The 17,734-nt window shown below is 25.0% G+C and overlaps 1 long non-coding RNA gene across 1 annotated transcript; it reads left to right on the top strand.

Moving 5' to 3' along the window:
- The first annotated feature begins 4,404 nt into the window (after positions 1 to 4,404).
- On the top strand, positions 4,405 to 4,866 carry LOC122499068. Its single transcript, XR_006301299.1, has 2 exons — positions 4,405 to 4,604; positions 4,704 to 4,866. It is a non-coding gene; the product is annotated as an uncharacterized LOC122499068 (long non-coding RNA).
- The last annotated feature ends 12,868 nt before the right edge of the window (positions 4,867 to 17,734 follow it).

Raw genomic sequence — 17,734 nt, 5'->3', positions numbered from 1 at the left:
CCAAAAAATTGGGCAGAATTGGATAATTAGGGAGAAAGTTAGAGCAATTTAAATTTTGACTATTGAAAAAAACACCGATTTTTAAAAAGGTTTTTTGCAAAAAAAAGGAATAAAAATTTGTTTTACAGAATTCGCACAAAGAGGGTTCATTGCAGAAAGTCCTCACGAGCCTGGCGAACCAAGTCTGAGTCAAAACGGATAATTAGGGACAAAGTTAGAGCATTTTAAAGTTGGCGAAAACCCCTCAAAAACCACAAATTTTTCAGACTATTTTTGTCACGTTTTACAAAAAAAAGTCGAAAAAAATATTTTTTTTTTATTCGCACAAAGAGGGTTCTTTGCAGAAAGTCCTAACGAGTCAGAAAAACGTAGGCTGAGTCAAAACAGATGATTAGAAAAAAAGTTATAGCAATTTAAAAATGGCGAAGTGTCAAAAAAACGCTCCAAAACAACCGAAAATTTAAGGGTTGAAAAAACGCCAATTTTTGGCATGTTTTACAAAAAAACTCCTTAAAAAATGTGTTTACAGAATTTTCCCCAAAAGAAATTTTTTTCAGAAACTCCTAACGAGTCAGAAAAATGTAGGCTCAGCCGAATCGGATAATTAGAAAAAAAGTTATAGCAATTTAAAGATGGGTATACGTTAAGTGCATTTTTGCATTTCAAAAATGGCCTGATCAAGGACCCATTTCTGGGCAATTTTGACAGTTATGACGTCATTTTTCGAAATTTTTCCGAAATTTTTTTTTTTTTACCTAAATGATATTTTTTAAAATCCTTTGAACTGGAGCATCTCTGGGACTCACCAGAAGTGATTTTAGAATAAAAAAAAAGTTTTGAAAAATTTTTTTCAAAGTTGATAAAAATTAAGAAAAAAATTTTTTTTCACGTTGCCGAAAAAAATTTGGCTTTCTAAACAAATCAGAAGTATGTAGGAAAAAAATGAGCCGAATGTGGTAATTAGGGACAAAGTAAGAGCAAAAATTCCAAAAAATTTATTAAAAAGAAAAAATATGTGTGCAAATTTAGCAAGAAAAAAAATGCAAAAAATTTTTTCTTCATGACGCCCTTATAGTTCTAAGTTTATATACTCTTCTGGAGTGTAAATCCAAAAAATTGGGCAGAATTGGATAATTAGGGAGAAAGTTAGAGCAATTTAAATTTTGACTATTGAAAAAACACCGATTTTTAAAAAGGTTTTTTGCAAAAAAAAGGAATAAAAATTTGTTTTACAGAATTCGCACAAAGAGGGTTCATTGCAGAAAGTCCTCACGAGCCTGGCGAACCAAGTCTGAGTCAAAACGGATAATTAGGGACAAAGTTAGAGCATTTTAAAGTTGGCGAAAACCCCTCAAAAACCACAAATTTTTCAGACTATTTTTGTCACGTTTTACAAAAAAAAGTCGAAAAAAATATTTTTTTTTTATTCGCACAAAGAGGGTTCTTTGCAGAAAGTCCTAACGAGTCAGAAAAACGTAGGCTGAGTCAAAACAGATGATTAGAAAAAAAGTTATAGCAATTTAAAAATGGCGAAGTGTCAAAAAAACGCTCCAAAACAACCGAAAATTTAAGGGTTGAAAAAACGCCAATTTTTGGCATGTTTTACAAAAAAACTCCTTAAAAAATGTGTTTACAGAATTTTCCCCAAAAGAAATTTTTTTCAGAAACTCCTAACGAGTCAGAAAAATGTAGGCTCAGCCGAATCGGATAATTAGAAAAAAAGTTATAGCAATTTAAAGATGGGTATACGTTAAGTGCATTTTTGCATTTCAAAAATGGCCTGATCAAGGACCCATTTCTGGGCAATTTTGACAGTTATGACGTCATTTTTCGAAATTTTTCCGAAATTTTTTTTTTTTTTACCTAAATGATATTTTTTAAAATCCTTTGAACTGGAGCATCTCTGGGACTCACCAGAAGTGATTTTAGAATAAAAAAAAAGTTTTGAAAAATTTTTTTCAAAGTTGATAAAAATTAAGAAAAAAATTTTTTTTCACGTTGCCGAAAAAAATTTGGCTTTCTAAACAAATCAGAAGTATGTAGGAAAAAAATGAGCCGAATGTGGTAATTAGGGACAAAGTAAGAGCAAAAATTCCAAAAAATTTATTAAAAAGAAAAAATATGTGTGCAAATTTAGCAAGAAAAAAAATGCAAAAAATTTTTTCTTCATGACTCCCTTATAGTTCTAAGTTTATATACTCTTCTGGAGTGTAAATCCAAAAAATTGGGCAGAATTGGATAATTAGGGAGAAAGTTAGAGCAATTTACTCGTTTAACGGGCGAATTTTAAGTAACAGAGAACTTCCAGTGAGAAAGTTGTACATTATGGTCCAAAAAAGTTTTTTGGGAAATCATAGGGTTAATAATTAATTAGTGTTGATATGGTGAATGTTTAAAGTTGCTAGGAGCCGAACGTGTTCCACGCGCCACTGGTCATAACCTATGAAACAACACTCCCGAGTGCCTATGGCGAGTGACGCGTGCTGTACGTTTGGTCGCTAGCATCTTTAAACATTCACCATTTCAAAACTAATTAATTATTAACCCTATGATTTTCCAGAAAACTTTTTTGGACCATAATGAACAACTTTCCCACTGGAAATTCTCTGTTACTCAAAATTCGCTCATTAAACGATAGACGTGAAGATTGTAATTCGTGATTTTTACATTAATAAAGAAAAAAATTAATAACAATTTTATTTATAAGGTAAAAGTCCCAATTATGGGACGCTGTTTAAGCTAAACTAAATTTCTTGGAATCAGGAGTGTTAATATGAATAATTAGGGTATAGATTGAAAGATTGATATGTTATGATTAATATTTAGACCCTAAAATGGTTATTTTTCATGAAATAAAAATAATATTAATTAAATTATGAAACTCTGCACTGCACTAATTATGGGACGATGATTTCTGTATGTACGGGTGTCCCATAATGAATGTTGCTATTATGAGACATTTATTTAATTCAATAAGTAATTAGAATTCTATTGACTTATCTTAATAATTTGAATATTAATTATAAAGAATAAAATACAATATACAAATTCTGGTTTAATAAATAATTATAAAACTAATTTTTCTGGTAGAAAATTAATGCGAAAAAACTGAAAATATTTGAGGTTATGTTTGCTGTATATAAACATTTCTTATTAATTTAAATGCTATACACAAATAATTATTTTTTTTGTAGGATAATGAAAAGGCCTAGATACGGTTATTTTATATGATGTTTATTTTATAATCCCGACTAGTTTCGAACCATATGGTTCCTCATCAGGGGATGAACAATTTTACAGAAAATTATCAATTATAAAACTATTATATAATTATAAAATTATAAACAAATATTTGGTTTACCAATGGGTTCTCCAATATCCTCAAGTGCAGCTAATATTGTCATGGAGGGTATTGAGGATAAAATTTTAAACAAAATCAAATATAAAATTATTTTTTATTTTCGATATATTGATGATATATTAATTTATGCACCTTCAAATAAGGTGGACGATATATTATGTAGATTCAATTCTATCGATAAACATTTAAAATTTACTTTAGAGTTATCTAACAATAATAAAATTAACTTTCTAGATCTTTCCCTTTCAATTGACAGTAATAATTTTATTGAAACAAATTGGTTTCGTAAATCTATATGGACGGGCAGATATATGAATTTCTATTCACACCACCCTCTAAGTTATAAAATAGGTATTATATACACTTTAGTTGATAGGGCTATTAAATTGTCAGATCAACAATTTCATCTTGAAAATCTTAACATTGTTAAAAAAACATTGCTACTTAATGGATACCCAATAGATCTGTTAAATAGAAAGATTTCACAGAGGTATAATGCTCTTACCAATAACTTACATAGAAAAATAAATAACAACAATTTTCCAATTGAAAAAATGATAAGTATACCTTATATTCAAAATTTTGATGAAATACTTTTTAATATATTTAAACAACATAAATTTAAATTAGTTTTCACTAACTCTAATAATTTAAAAAATTGTATTTTTCCAAAATTTAAAGATCAAACAGAGAAATTTCAGAGAGTTGGATGTGTATATAAAATTCAATGCAAAGATTGTGATAGTTGTTATATCGGAGAAACCTTAAGACATCTTAAAACTAGAATAAAAGAACATAAACGATATGTCACTCACAACCAAAATATTAATGCTTTAACTAATCATACTTTTGATAATAAACATTCTTTTGATTTTGACAATACAAATATTTTACAAATTGAAATAAATAACTGGAAAAGAAAAAATTTGGAAATGTTCTATATAAAAAATAATACTAATAGTATTAATTATAGAACAGATAAAATATAAAATAAAAAAAAAAAAAAAAAAAAAAAAAAAAAAAAAATAAAAAGTTTAATAACATAGAAATCTACTTTACCTATCATACCTGGACCCTAATACACAACCCAACCTCTCTGTCATAACTCTCTGTTCATAGAAGTGTTTCTACAAAATTTATAAAATTAATTAAATTGTTTTATATAAAATGTTTTTTTTTTAAATTTTTTTTACAATAAAAAAATTTTTTTTCCTTTTCTATACTTGTAATGTTCTTCTAAAGGGTAAGAAACTTTTTCATTTTTTTTTTCTCACAAATTAAAACATAACCTCATAAAATCTTTTTAAATTAAAATTAAAACAATTTTAATTATTTTTTTCAGATATTTTAATCCTTTTTGAAATCTTTTTATGATGTGTCCAATATTTGGATAATTTTCTGTAAAATTGTTCATCCCCTGATGAGGAACCATATGGTTCGAAACTAGTCGGGATTATAAAATAAACATCATATAAAATAACCGTATCTAGGCCTTTTCATTATCCTACAAAATATATAATACGGTCAAACAAACAAAAACTACTACAAATAATTATTCTTTTAACGTGTAAAATTTTTTGAAATAAGTAGAAATTTCTTATGGCCAATTTTAATTGCATTTATTTTATTTTTTGTAATACTGTCTCATAATAGGGACAAAATTATAACTTGTCCCATAATTGGGACCTTTACCTTAAAGAAAAGAACTTTTTTCTTTTTTATCATTCGTAAAATACCTTAAGACCCATTTTCTTTTTTGTTTCATTGAAAAATTTTTAAAATTGGCTGAAATATCGCGAGTTGAAGTGAAAAATGTCATTAAATTTACAGTTTAAGAAGAAACAGTTTTTCCAAAATATTTCGAAAACGTTAATAGATACAAAAAAATTGCATAAGAAAAAAATATGCGCAATGAAATTTCCTATAAGGATGTGTATTTAAAATAGTTAAATTCAGAAGTTGAATTTTGAGTGTCCAGGGGACTTAGATTTCGGCCGAGAAAAAACTACGTGACCTTCTATGATCTATATTCACTACCCTAATATGAACTAAGAATGATGTTCGCTAGCTTGACACTCAACATTTTTATAATGTTTATTTGTGGCACTTATATGTGTAATTTAATTAGGGGTGGGTTTTGGGGTGTGAGCGCCGGTTCTAACCTGGTGGGATTAGTTGCTTATAATTTTAGAAAATTTTTAGCGTTTTTAGTTTTCCAATATTCGCACAAGTTCACTTTATTTGTGGCACTTATATGTGTAATTTAATTAGGGGTGGGTTTTGGGGTGTGAGCGCCGGTTCTAACCTGGTGGGATTAGTTGCTTATAATTTTAGAAAATTTTTAGCGTTTTTAGTTTTCCAATATTCGCACAAGTTCACTTTATTTGTGGCACTTATATGTGTAATTTAATTAGGGGTGGGTTTTGGGGGTGTGAGCGCCGGTTCTAACCTGGTGGGATTAGTTGCTTATAATTTTAGAAAATTTTTAGCGTTTTTAGTTTTCCAATATTCGCACAAGTTCACTTTATTTGTGGCACTTATATGTGTAATTTAATTAGGGGTGGGTTTTGGGGGTGTGAGCGCCGGTTCTAACCTGTTGGGATTAGTTGCTTATAATTTTAGAAAATTTTTAGCGTTTTTAGTTTTCCAATATCTGAACAAGTTCTCTTGATTTGGATAATTCTTATTATTACCTATAAATGTGGTATTTACATAGGGGTTGTTTTGCACCCCGAATATTAAAATTTTTGTAATTTTTTGATTGATATTTGTTTTATTTACTATTCTGAATAAGATTATTGAAAAAAGTTCCTTATATTTAAAAAAAAAAATTTCGTTCAAATGAACGTTCGGAACTTTAGGGTCCTGAATTTATTTAAATTCAGGCCTTATAAATTCGATTAATAATCCTTTTTTTGTATTTGTTTAAATTTCCAATTAAAAAAAAAAATTAAGGAAAAAGTTAAGTAAAAAGTTAAGGAAAAAATTCAGGGGAAAGTTGAGGAAAAAGTTAATGAAAAAATGGATGAATTTTTGAAATTATTTACAATTTAGTGATTCATTAAAAATGTATTAAAAGTTTTCATAGAATTAGTAGTAAAAGTTAATTGTACTTAGATAAATATTCCAGTCATTTTAAAAATAACTTATCATTTTATGAAAGTTAATAATTAGTATCGAAGTATCAATGGCACCTAAAAGTCATTTTCAGACCGATTGCAAAATTTTTGTTAATTTCTTTACCAGTAGAAAATGAAATTTTGCATACAGTCAAGAAATTTCTAAAAATGTATTTACTTATATTCGAAAAATAAGTTTTATAAAAATACAGAGAAAATTTTTAAAATGTCAATGATATTTGACCAAATGATTTCTTTAACCTTCTACTAAATAATTTATACTTTTTAAAAACTATAAATTTATTTATTACCTTTCGTTTATATTTAAGTTCTTGTTGCTTAAGTTTCACTTTATAAATTATTTCTATTTTTTAACGAAGTTACAATGTAAAGTGGAAAGGTTTCTTTTTATATTATTTTAAAATACAAAAGAAAGGAAAGGAATAAAATAAATGAAGGAAGTAAGTAAGAGGAACGTAAAGTAAATGAAGGAAACTGCAAAATAAGAGTAAATGTAGAAGAAGAAAAAACTCGTGTGTGTGAAGTATAATAGTGAGAGAGGAAAAAAAATATATATAAAAATAAATAAAAATATAAATTTCTTATCGAAAAATGTATAAATTTCCTCCTAAGAACAATTCTAATAAAATAAAAAAATATATAATAAAATTTAAATATAAAAGAAATGAGATAATTTTTTATAATTTTGTTTTTAAGGCAAGGGAGTAAGTACTTTGTGAAAGTAGATTTTAATCATTATAGTGGAGATTATACAAGTTCTTTGTCCTTATTTTTAAGAGGTAAAAGTGGAATTCTTTTGTTAAAATTGTACACCAAAGTCTTTTTCCAGACAAGAGGAATGTGCGCGCATGTGAAGCGCACGTGTTTCAATTTCATTGTATTTGGTACTACAAGGAAAAGGTTCATATACTCCTGGAACATATCGTATACCATTAAAAACTAAAGTTTGTTCTGCAATATATACCAAAGACTAATCTAATGAACGAGCCGAATTCTATTTTCAAAGTAATAATTCATTTTTCTCCACTTGCCCTGTTAAACTTTAAAATACAATTATCTTGTTAACATTCTTTTTACTCAAAACGAAATTTTACGGGAAAAAAAGTATAATTCAATATTAATTTTTAATATGAAATTTTTAAATTTAAAACGACGCAAAATATATTACTTTTTAACTTTTAATTTATTTTATAACTTATAAATGCAAATTTTTTACCATCTTTCTAAAATTTATCGCTCGTTTGTATATATTTTAATAAATTTACAATTTTATTTTACAATAAACAATGTTCAAAAGAATTTTTTTTTGGTGGTCCAACCCTGACTTTTTTCCGAAAATATTTATTTATATTCATTTTTACATTAACATTCACCGAAATTAAAATTGTGAAAAAATCTAAATATGATGAATAAATAAAGTTAAGAGAAAATTTAAATTTCAAATTTTTTAATTAACATTTAAAAATTTTTTTATTTGAAATGAACAGTGAAATTCGAAAATTGGTAATTATAAATTTATTGTTAATTCCTGAAATATGAAAATGAGAGAGAGAAAATTGTAAACTTTTGGATAAAGATAAAAATTTTATAGAGAAAATAAGATATTTTGTTACATGCATCGGATTAAGCCCTTCTGAAAAGAGCGTGAATGATGTGGAAATAAATTTATTTATTTAATAAAAATAAGAATTTAAAAATAGATTTTTTTTAGCTCAAGGATTTAGAAAAGTGAATTAAAATGTAATATAATAATAATAAAAGTAGAAAATAATTCTTCTTTTTTAATGGAGTGAAATGTGAGGTATATAAAGATCGTTAAAAAGAGATTTTCCAGATGTCGAATATATGTGTAACCTCGCTTTTCAACATATGTCTAATCCAAGAGCAAGAGATTTCGTACACATAGTCAGAGAAAATCCAAAGTACAATCAAGATACCTACATATCCTCAAAACTGATGTTATCTGAGAAATATATTCAGGTGGGATTTAGTTGGTGCGAAATGGAGCTCGCAAGAGATGTTCTCTCATTTCGTCAATTTTCTCTCTCTCTCTCTCTCTCTCTCTCTCTCTCTCTCTCTCTCTTTCTATGTTACATACTACATTATATTTTATATCATATAAATTTACATTATTTTTCAGCATAGAAATTATTTTTTTATTCATAATAACATAAGCAAATGAATTCTTAAAAATACGAGGGACAATAAACTGTGCAAAGAACTGCGCAAAGAATCATTTAAAGAAAAATTTATTTTAATTGAAAAAATTTATTTTTTATAACATAAAGAATGTGATTCTAAAAGGAACGTAAAAAACTAATCTCAGAAGGAATTATTGTATAATTTACAAAAAAAAAATAAATTTTAAAATCAGAGTAAAAAAATTGTACTTTTCGAAATATCACCCACGTATGTATAGTGTGGTAAATACTGAGGATTTTCCGGATAAAAAAATTTTTTTCCATAAAAAAGGATTATATACACGTATGTATATACTATACGTATTCGTTGACATATATAGTCGAAGACAGGATGTGTCTAGTGAAGCGAGTTATTCCTCTTGTATATGTATATGATGCGAGACTATCCAAATTGAGACTCGATCGAATCGATAGCATCTTCCGTAGACCGTCTGCGGTTTCCGTCATTCTAATAAAATTTCGAAATCCCATTCCCTGAGTATAGATCGACAAGAAAGCACTTACCCTGGTGAATAAGACCACACGACCATATCACCTTTCACTTTATTCTTTCTCACTTCTTTCCTCTTTTTAACCGATTATCAATTTATTTCTTGCCTTTTCTCTTACTGTACTTTTACTTCCTTTATTTCTTTCAACTTTTTTTTTTCTTTTTTAGTATTCGTTCTTTTATTTAAAATTTCAAATCGGCTAAAAGTAATAAAATGGTGAATAATAAAAATGAAATCTTTCTTTATTTATTTCCTCTCCTTTCTTTTATATTCATTATTTATATTATTCTTTTAATTAAAAAGCAAAATATTGTTGAAAAATAATAAAAATAAAGTATTATTCATTTAGTTCATTTTATTTATTTTATTTTTTATAAAGTAGAAATTAATTAAATTTTAAAGAAGGAAAAAATTTTATTAGTATATTTTTGAAAATAAAGAAATTTTACCATCAGTATTTTTGTATTAGTAGTAAAAGGACTTTTTAGTGACTTTATGAAAAAACTGTATTTTAAGTCTTACTAGTGGATAAAGTAAATTTTAAACAAACGAAAGTACACTAATCTTGTTACATTTTGGTCTTAGTGTTGAAATTGAGTCAGGCAATAAATATAATTAGACATTTAAGAATTATTGACTAATTGAAACCGATTTTTACTACTTAAGTGAATTTTTCATCAATTTAAAAATGTTCTTATTTGTCAAAAACTTACTCTTCCTAATGACAATACAAATTTTAAAATAATATTAAAATAAAAAACTTACAGAATTTCCTTCACGTTACCCTCATTTCCGGACAAAATTTTTAATTTTTCCCCGACCCTAAAGAATATTCTCATAATCTCATTCACTCTAAAAATCATTAAATATTAAAAAAAACTGTACTATTAAATTTAATTACGAATTTTTTTATTGTAAAATTATTCCAAAACACCAATAAATTATTTTTTAAATAAATATTAAATCATTATTATTATTTAATAGGAATTAAGATTCTTAAAAAATTTTTAATTCAAACCTTTATGAAATTCAATAAATTATAAGAATATTATTATAAAACATGAAGATATCGATCACTCCGAGTCGAAAACTCAGAGTTATTGATATCTTCATGTTTTCTAATAATTTAAATTTCCATAAAAATTTTTAAAAAATCAAATCAAACTATTTACAAAAATTTTAGTAAAATCCTTCTCAAAATTTCAATTTTTTTTTTACAAATAAAAGCATTTTTCACATGAATTCAATTATTTTCATAAATAATAAAATTTTTCGTATGATTTCAATTATTTTCAATAAAATTTTTAATAAATTCCTCAAAAAATTGAATTATTTTCAAAAATTTTTTGCATGCATTCAATTACATTTCACAAATAATGAAATTCTTCGCTGAAATTCAAATATTTTCAGAATCTACTATTTTAATAAAATTTCTTAAATGAATTCAATTATTTAAAAAAATGTAATAAAATGCTTTTCAGGAATTCAATTATTTTCATAAATAATACAATTCTCAACAGGATTTTAATTATAAAAAAAAAAATTTAATAAAAATTCGTTGCAAGAATTGAACTATTTTCATAAATAATAAAATGATTCACAAGACTTCAACTCTATTTTAAAAAAATGTAATAAAAATTCTTTACAAGAATTCAATTATTTTTCTAAATAATAAAATTCTTCACATGATTTCAATTATTTTTAATACAATTTTAAGTAAATTCATCGAAAAATGTAATTATTTTCAAAAATATTCAAAATTCAATTATTTTTGAAAATTCATGCTATAATGCTTTTAATATTCAATTATTATGTAAAATTTTAACTGAAATTCATTTTTAAATAAATTTTTATTAGAAAATTCTACGAGAATTCAATTATTAAAATACAAAAATAAATAATTTGTTGAAGAAATGAATGTTTTTCCAAATTAAATCCTCATATCCATAATTTTATCAACAAATTTTTTAAATAATTCAATTTTTTCGACGAATTTTAATAAAATTTTCAAGAATAATTACATTTTTCGAGGAGTTCGATTAAAATTTTATTAAAAATAATTGAAACTCTATGATGAGTTTTATTATTTATGAAAATAATTGAATCTTGTTAAGAAAAAGTTTATTATTTTTAAAAATAATGTAATGTTTGCTTAAATTTTATCAGTACTTTCTTTAAATAATTGAAATGTTTGGAAAAATTTTATTATAATGTAGTAGATATTGAAAATGATTGAATTGAGGAAAATTTTTGAAAATAATTGAAATTTTTTCAAGAATTTTATTAAAATTTTTGAAAATAATTGAATTTTGGAGAAGAATTTTATTATTTTCAAAGATAATTGAAATTTTGACGTTGCACTTTTAAAAATTTTTTAGCATAATTGAATTTCTGCGAATAATTTTATTACTTTTGAAAATAATTGAATTTCTGCAATCATTTGTAACTTCTTATAAATTAAATTTTTTCCAAAAACTTTAATGAAAATCCCTCCCTGACTTTTCCCTGATTTTCCTTGACCTATGACAACCCTGGAAATGTTAAAGTATTTTTAAAATAAAAAAAACTTGCAGAATTTCCATGGAAACTCCACGGAAATTCCATGGAGAAGTTCCATGGAATTTCCAGGGGATTTTTTGACGTGGGATAACATAAGTTTTACTTCTTTTTATTTTATTGAATTCATTATTAAGGAAGATTTTAATTAAAAAAATTAAAGAATATTGTTTTTGTTACGTACGAAATTTATTTCAGTTAGAAAATTTTATTAATTTTAACCGTGCAAGTAGTACGAGTATTTTTTAATCTAAAAAATTTCTTTTATTTCCTTTAAGATGTTATTTACTATTTATTAAAGTAAATTAAAAGTTAAAAACTTAATAATATTTTTGTTACACACATATTGAGTTAGAAAACTTAAATAATTTTTACCGTACAAGTAGGAAATGTACTTTTTAGTCAAACAACGTATTTTATTTTAATTGTTCTAATTTTTTAAAATTCTTCTACTTCTATAATTATAATTCTAATATTTGTTAAACTCTTACAATTTACTTTTACAAATTTTTTAAAATCATTCCACTTGTTAATCTAAGTAGTAAACTTGAAGTTTAGTCAGACATCACTTTTGAATTCTCACTGTTACACTTTTAACAAATCAGTAAAAAAAATTGTTTAATTTACAATTGATTCATATTTCTTACAACTTTCAATTGTAATAATAAGTAAAAAAAAATGTCTGACACTTTTGAAAGAATATTTTTTTAAAAAGAATTTTGTTATGAATTTTAAAGACTACATGTACAATAATTACAGACTGTAGGTGACAAAGTTTATTGAGATAAGAATTTTCCTTCTTTTTTTGCTTCATCAAAATATTTGCGAAGTTTCAATATAGGGGCGCGCGTGGTACTTAGTATTCTCAGAACACAAGCATCAATTTAGGATACAATACAGAGGCAGTAATCATTTCGTCGTCTCATTAGTGACACAAGGGGGAGAGTTGAGAGACTAGTCAAGCGCAAAATAAAGGAAAAGCTGTTCCATACAGATGCGAGTGGCAAAAAAAAAATTTACTCAAATCTCAAGATTTATAAAAACACACCTTCAAGAATTCTTTTTGATAAATCTTGCATTTGTTTTGTACTTTTTATTGAATGTACAAGAAATATTTTTCTAATATTTTTCATATTCTATTTTTTTATTCTTTCAAATTTGTTTCAATTTATATTTTAATTTATTTATTCTTTATTTATTGTTTGCTTTTAGGTGCAGTTTTTAGTTTTTGGTAATTTTCTGTTAATTTCAAATTCTCTTAATTTTATGATATTAATTAATATACTTTTTATTTCCAGTATCATTAATTAATTCACTGAATTATTTTTAATTTAAAAATAAGATTCTAATTAAACTTTTTAAAGTACAAAACTTTTTATTAACCGAAGTTTTGTAGTTACGAAATATAATCCTATATAAGAAAATTTCTCATTGATTTTTCTTCAAAGAAATTTTTTTCGATTACACAGCAAATAAAATCAACAAGAGGTCAAAGAAAAAAAATTCAGCTCTTACTCCATATGAAATGAAATAAAAGAAAGGTCATTGACTGAAAAGAGAGGAAACTTCATACAAGGATAAAAATTATGTTTTGAGAAATGACACTAAATTACTGGTTAATCGTTACTTGTATTTCAAGTAGAAAAAAAAAATCCATAAGATCGTCGCGAAAGAAACTAAGCGCGTCGAGAGAGAACTAACTATAATTAAAGAAAAAGAGATCGAGGACCGCAATAATAGAAAAATACCAGTCAGAAGCAATTATCCACTCTCTTGCGATTTCAATTCTCGTAATTTCGAGCTTCCCAAACGAAACTAAATTCCTTCCGTTAAACTAAAACAATAGAGAGAAAGAAGAGGAGCCGCGTCTTTGGTGGTTGAGAAAAGAGAGGAGGGGAGTTAAGACTTTATCGCCGGTGAAATGTCATTTAAGATTAGAGCACTCTTTTATCATCAAACGAGAGGGAAATGTTGAGACTTGAAAATTAGACTTTGAGGGGGTTTTGAGAAGAGTGTTTTTTTATTAAAAAAAAAAAAAAAAAAATGGGGGCAAAATGAAAGGAGAACCACGGGAACGATATCAAGAGTGAAATACAGGGAGTACATTGGGCCGAGAGTATTTTATTGATGGTGATAAACATTTTTATAGACCCCATGCGAATTACTATAGTTTTTACAACCTAAGCTCGATCTACAAGACCACGACTCTTTTTCTCGAAAACCCTCTTTGGTGCTCTCTCTCTCTCTCTCTCTCTCTCTCTCTCTCTCTCTCTCTCTCGTCACGAAGTTCAGCACTATTAAATAGACCAAGGATGTTAGGTATATCACCCCACAAAAGTGGAAAAAAATGCTGAGTCTTCAATTTTCGTCTGATTTTTGAAATTTTTTTTTTTCAGAAAGAAAGCTAATTAATTAATTTAATAAATGATTTAAAACTTATAAGAAGGTGCAGTAGAGGCGCATGAAAGGTCTCCAATTTTTATTTTCCGAATCTTTATTTTAGCGAAATTCTTTTTATCTAATAAGAATTAATTATAATTTCTTTTAATCGAAAAAATAATTGTCAGAAAAATTATGATTTTGAATGACCGATTGACAGAATATTTATTACTGCGAAAGAATATTTTTTATAATCTTCAAATCACCGAATTATTAGTTCTAAAAATTATTATTTTTTAAGTTTATTATTTACATTAATATTTTTATTTTAAAATTGTCAATTTTGATAAACATTATTTTATAGATTTGTTAATAATTATAATTATTAATATTTTCATTTTAAAATTGTCAATTTTAATAAACATTATTTTATAGAAAATTATTCAATATATTTAAATTTATTAAATATTTAAATTTATTATTCAATATAATTTTAATATTACCGAATTACCAATTCTTATAAAATTTATTGCTCCTTATTGTATTTTTTAATATCCTGTAAATTTTATAAATTTTAAGATTTCTAAATTTAATTTTATCGAAATATCATTGGTTTGTTTGTAAAACTTTTTTCTTCGAAATGTTTTTCAAACTAATTTTAACCTTTTCGAATTAACATTCCTTATAATTTTCTTTACTCCTAATCATTTTTCTTTATAATTATTATATTTTCTAAATTATTATTATATCGAATTAGTATTTTTCAAAATTTTTGTAATATCTAATAATTTTTTATAAGATTTTCTTTATTGTATAATAACCAGTTTTTATAATTTTATTTTATTCGAATAATTATTTTGCATAATATTTTTGTTACCGAAATTATATTTGAAATAACTTTTTATTACTCGAATTTTTATTTTTGCTAATATTTATTTTTACAATTATAATTAATTTTTATTATTTTTATTTTTCTTAATTTGTATTTTACATAACATCCATTTTTTCTAAGAATTAATTTATCTAATTTACAGTTTTTCGAACCGTTATTTGACAGAATAAGAAATGCCCAGAATAGTTATTTTTCCTAATCTTATTCTGTCAAATAACAATTCAAAAAACTAATTAGAGAATTTAAATCTTAGAAAAAATTGATGTTTTGTAAAATACGAATTAGAAAATGTAAATATTATGAAAATTAATTATTTGTAAAAATACATATTGTTTTTTGTAAACAACTCTAAAATAGAATGAGAAAGGGTAGTTAAATGTAAAAGTACTTGCGAAATCAATTTCAATTATAGAATTAAAAAAATTTTAACCTTCAAGTAGTACGAGCATTTTTTAGTCAGACAACTGTCTTTAATTTCCTTCATGATATAATATTAATACTTTAACAATTTTCAGTAAAAAACATTAAATTAACCCGTAGGATTACTGATGAAATTATTTTTAGTCAAAAAAAAATTATTTTAATTGTGCAAGTAGTAACAGTAGATTCTGTTCAGACAAAGGAAGTTGTAGTTCTCTTATTTTATTGTATTTATTATTAAAGAAGATTTTAATTAAAAAAATTAAATATAATATTGTTTTTGAAAGTTGACGAATTTTTCTAAAATGTTTACTTGGGAGTTTTTGGGATCACTAAATCCAAATTTGATGTCAGAATTAAAAAAGTTAAAAAGTGTGACATTAAAAACTTTTAAGTAAAACATTTTTTTGACAAATCCGGCAGCTTTTAAAAAATGTGGTCATTATATTGGATCCATGCACAATATTTACTGATAAAATATTTACATTGTGACGAGAAAGAAAAATTAACAAAAGAAAAACTGAATTTTTAGTTTATAATAATAAAGAAGAATTTAATTAAAAAAATAAAATAATATTGTTTTTGTTGAAATACATTTCAATTAGAAAATTTAAATAATATTTATCATGCAAATAGAAAGAGTATTTTTTGGTCAGACAAATGTTTTTTATTATCTTTAAGATAGAATTTTTAAACTTCAAAACTGTTAAGTAAAAAAAATAAATACTGCTGATGGAATAGCTACTTGTGAAATTATTTTCAATGAAAAAAATTAATTATTTTAACGGTCAAGTAGTAAGAGTATTTTTTAGTCAGACAACTATCTCTTATTTCTTTTGAGACATAATATTAATACTTCAATAATTTTTATTAAAAAAGTTAAATAATGCTGTTGGATTACTGGTGGAACTATTTTCTTTCAAAAAAATAAATTATTTTAACCTGCAAGTAGTAAGAGTATTTTTTAGTCAGACAACTGTTTTTTTTATTTCCTTCAATATGAAGGAGTTTACACCGTAAGCCTTAAATATAAGCCTCCGCGAGCATAAACGGATATGCCTCCATGAGGATATACTTGCGTCTGCGCAAAGTGTTTGCCTGCAGCTGTGTTGTGAAAGAGTTTGCCTTGACCACGTGTTCGCGCAGGCGCAAATATATGCTCCTGGAGGTATATCCGTTTATGCGCGCGGAGGCTTATATTTAAGGCTTACGGTGTAAACTCCTTCTATATAATATTAGCACTTTAACAATTTTTAAATAATTTTAACCGTGCAAATAGAGAGAGTATTTTTTAGTCAGACAACTGTCTTTTATTTCCTATAAGATATTGTATTAATTATTAATACTTTTTTTTAAATAAAAAAATTAAATATGTTATGCTGTTGGATTAATGGTGAAATTATTTTCTGTCGATAAAATAAATTATTTTAACGTGCAAGTAGTAGGAATATCATTAAATTCTAAATTTGAAATCAGGATTAAAAAATAAAAAAATTGTCACTCTAAAAACATTCAAGTAAAAATTTTTAGAAAAATCCGTCAGCTTTTAAAAAATTTAGTCGCTTTACTGGATCAATCTACAATATTTACCAATAAAATATTTACATTTTAACGAGAAAGAAAAATAAACAAAAGAAAAACTGAATATTTAGTTTATAAAATTTTTTTCAAAACCAAAGTAAAATTTGATCGTGTATGTAGGAATAAATAAATGAAAGTATGAAAAGTAGTTTGAATGAATCGATTGAATTTTTAAAGCAATTTCCATTTGCTTATTTTTAAATCACAACTCCCTCGTTAACATAAAAGACGAATTTTTTTTCATTATTTACTCTTGAATAAGAAGATCAAAACTTGTGTATATATTCTCGTAGCTATTTAACATAATTTCTACTGTCTCGCATCTCCAAGAGAATTTTGAATTATATTACCTCTTTATAACAGTACTCTACTTTGACATTTATTTGACTTTTCATCCAGAGTGCAATCTATCATGACGATTGTGCTAAAAAAATTGTTTCTCTTAAATTCCTGTCGAAAAATTATGCCATTCTTAAAATTTTTTGTTATTATTTGTTAAGTTCAAAAAACCGAATTTTAAAGAATATTTAAATAAATTATATTTTTTGTCTGTAAAAGTATTTTTTTTCCTTGACTCTAATCGTTGATATCAACAATTTATTATTTTTATGACATTTTTTATTAATAAAAGTATTTCTTTACCTTGATTCAAATTTTCAAGTAGTCCCTGACTTGAATAATTTATTATTGAGATCCATTTGATGAAATTATTA

This window comes from Leptopilina heterotoma, unplaced genomic scaffold, assembly GCF_015476425.1.
Source record: "Leptopilina heterotoma isolate Lh14 unplaced genomic scaffold, ASM1547642v1 Lhet_164, whole genome shotgun sequence".
Taxonomy (NCBI): Eukaryota; Metazoa; Arthropoda; class Insecta; order Hymenoptera; family Figitidae; genus Leptopilina; species Leptopilina heterotoma.
This window is presented reverse-complemented; position numbering and strand designations above follow the sequence as displayed.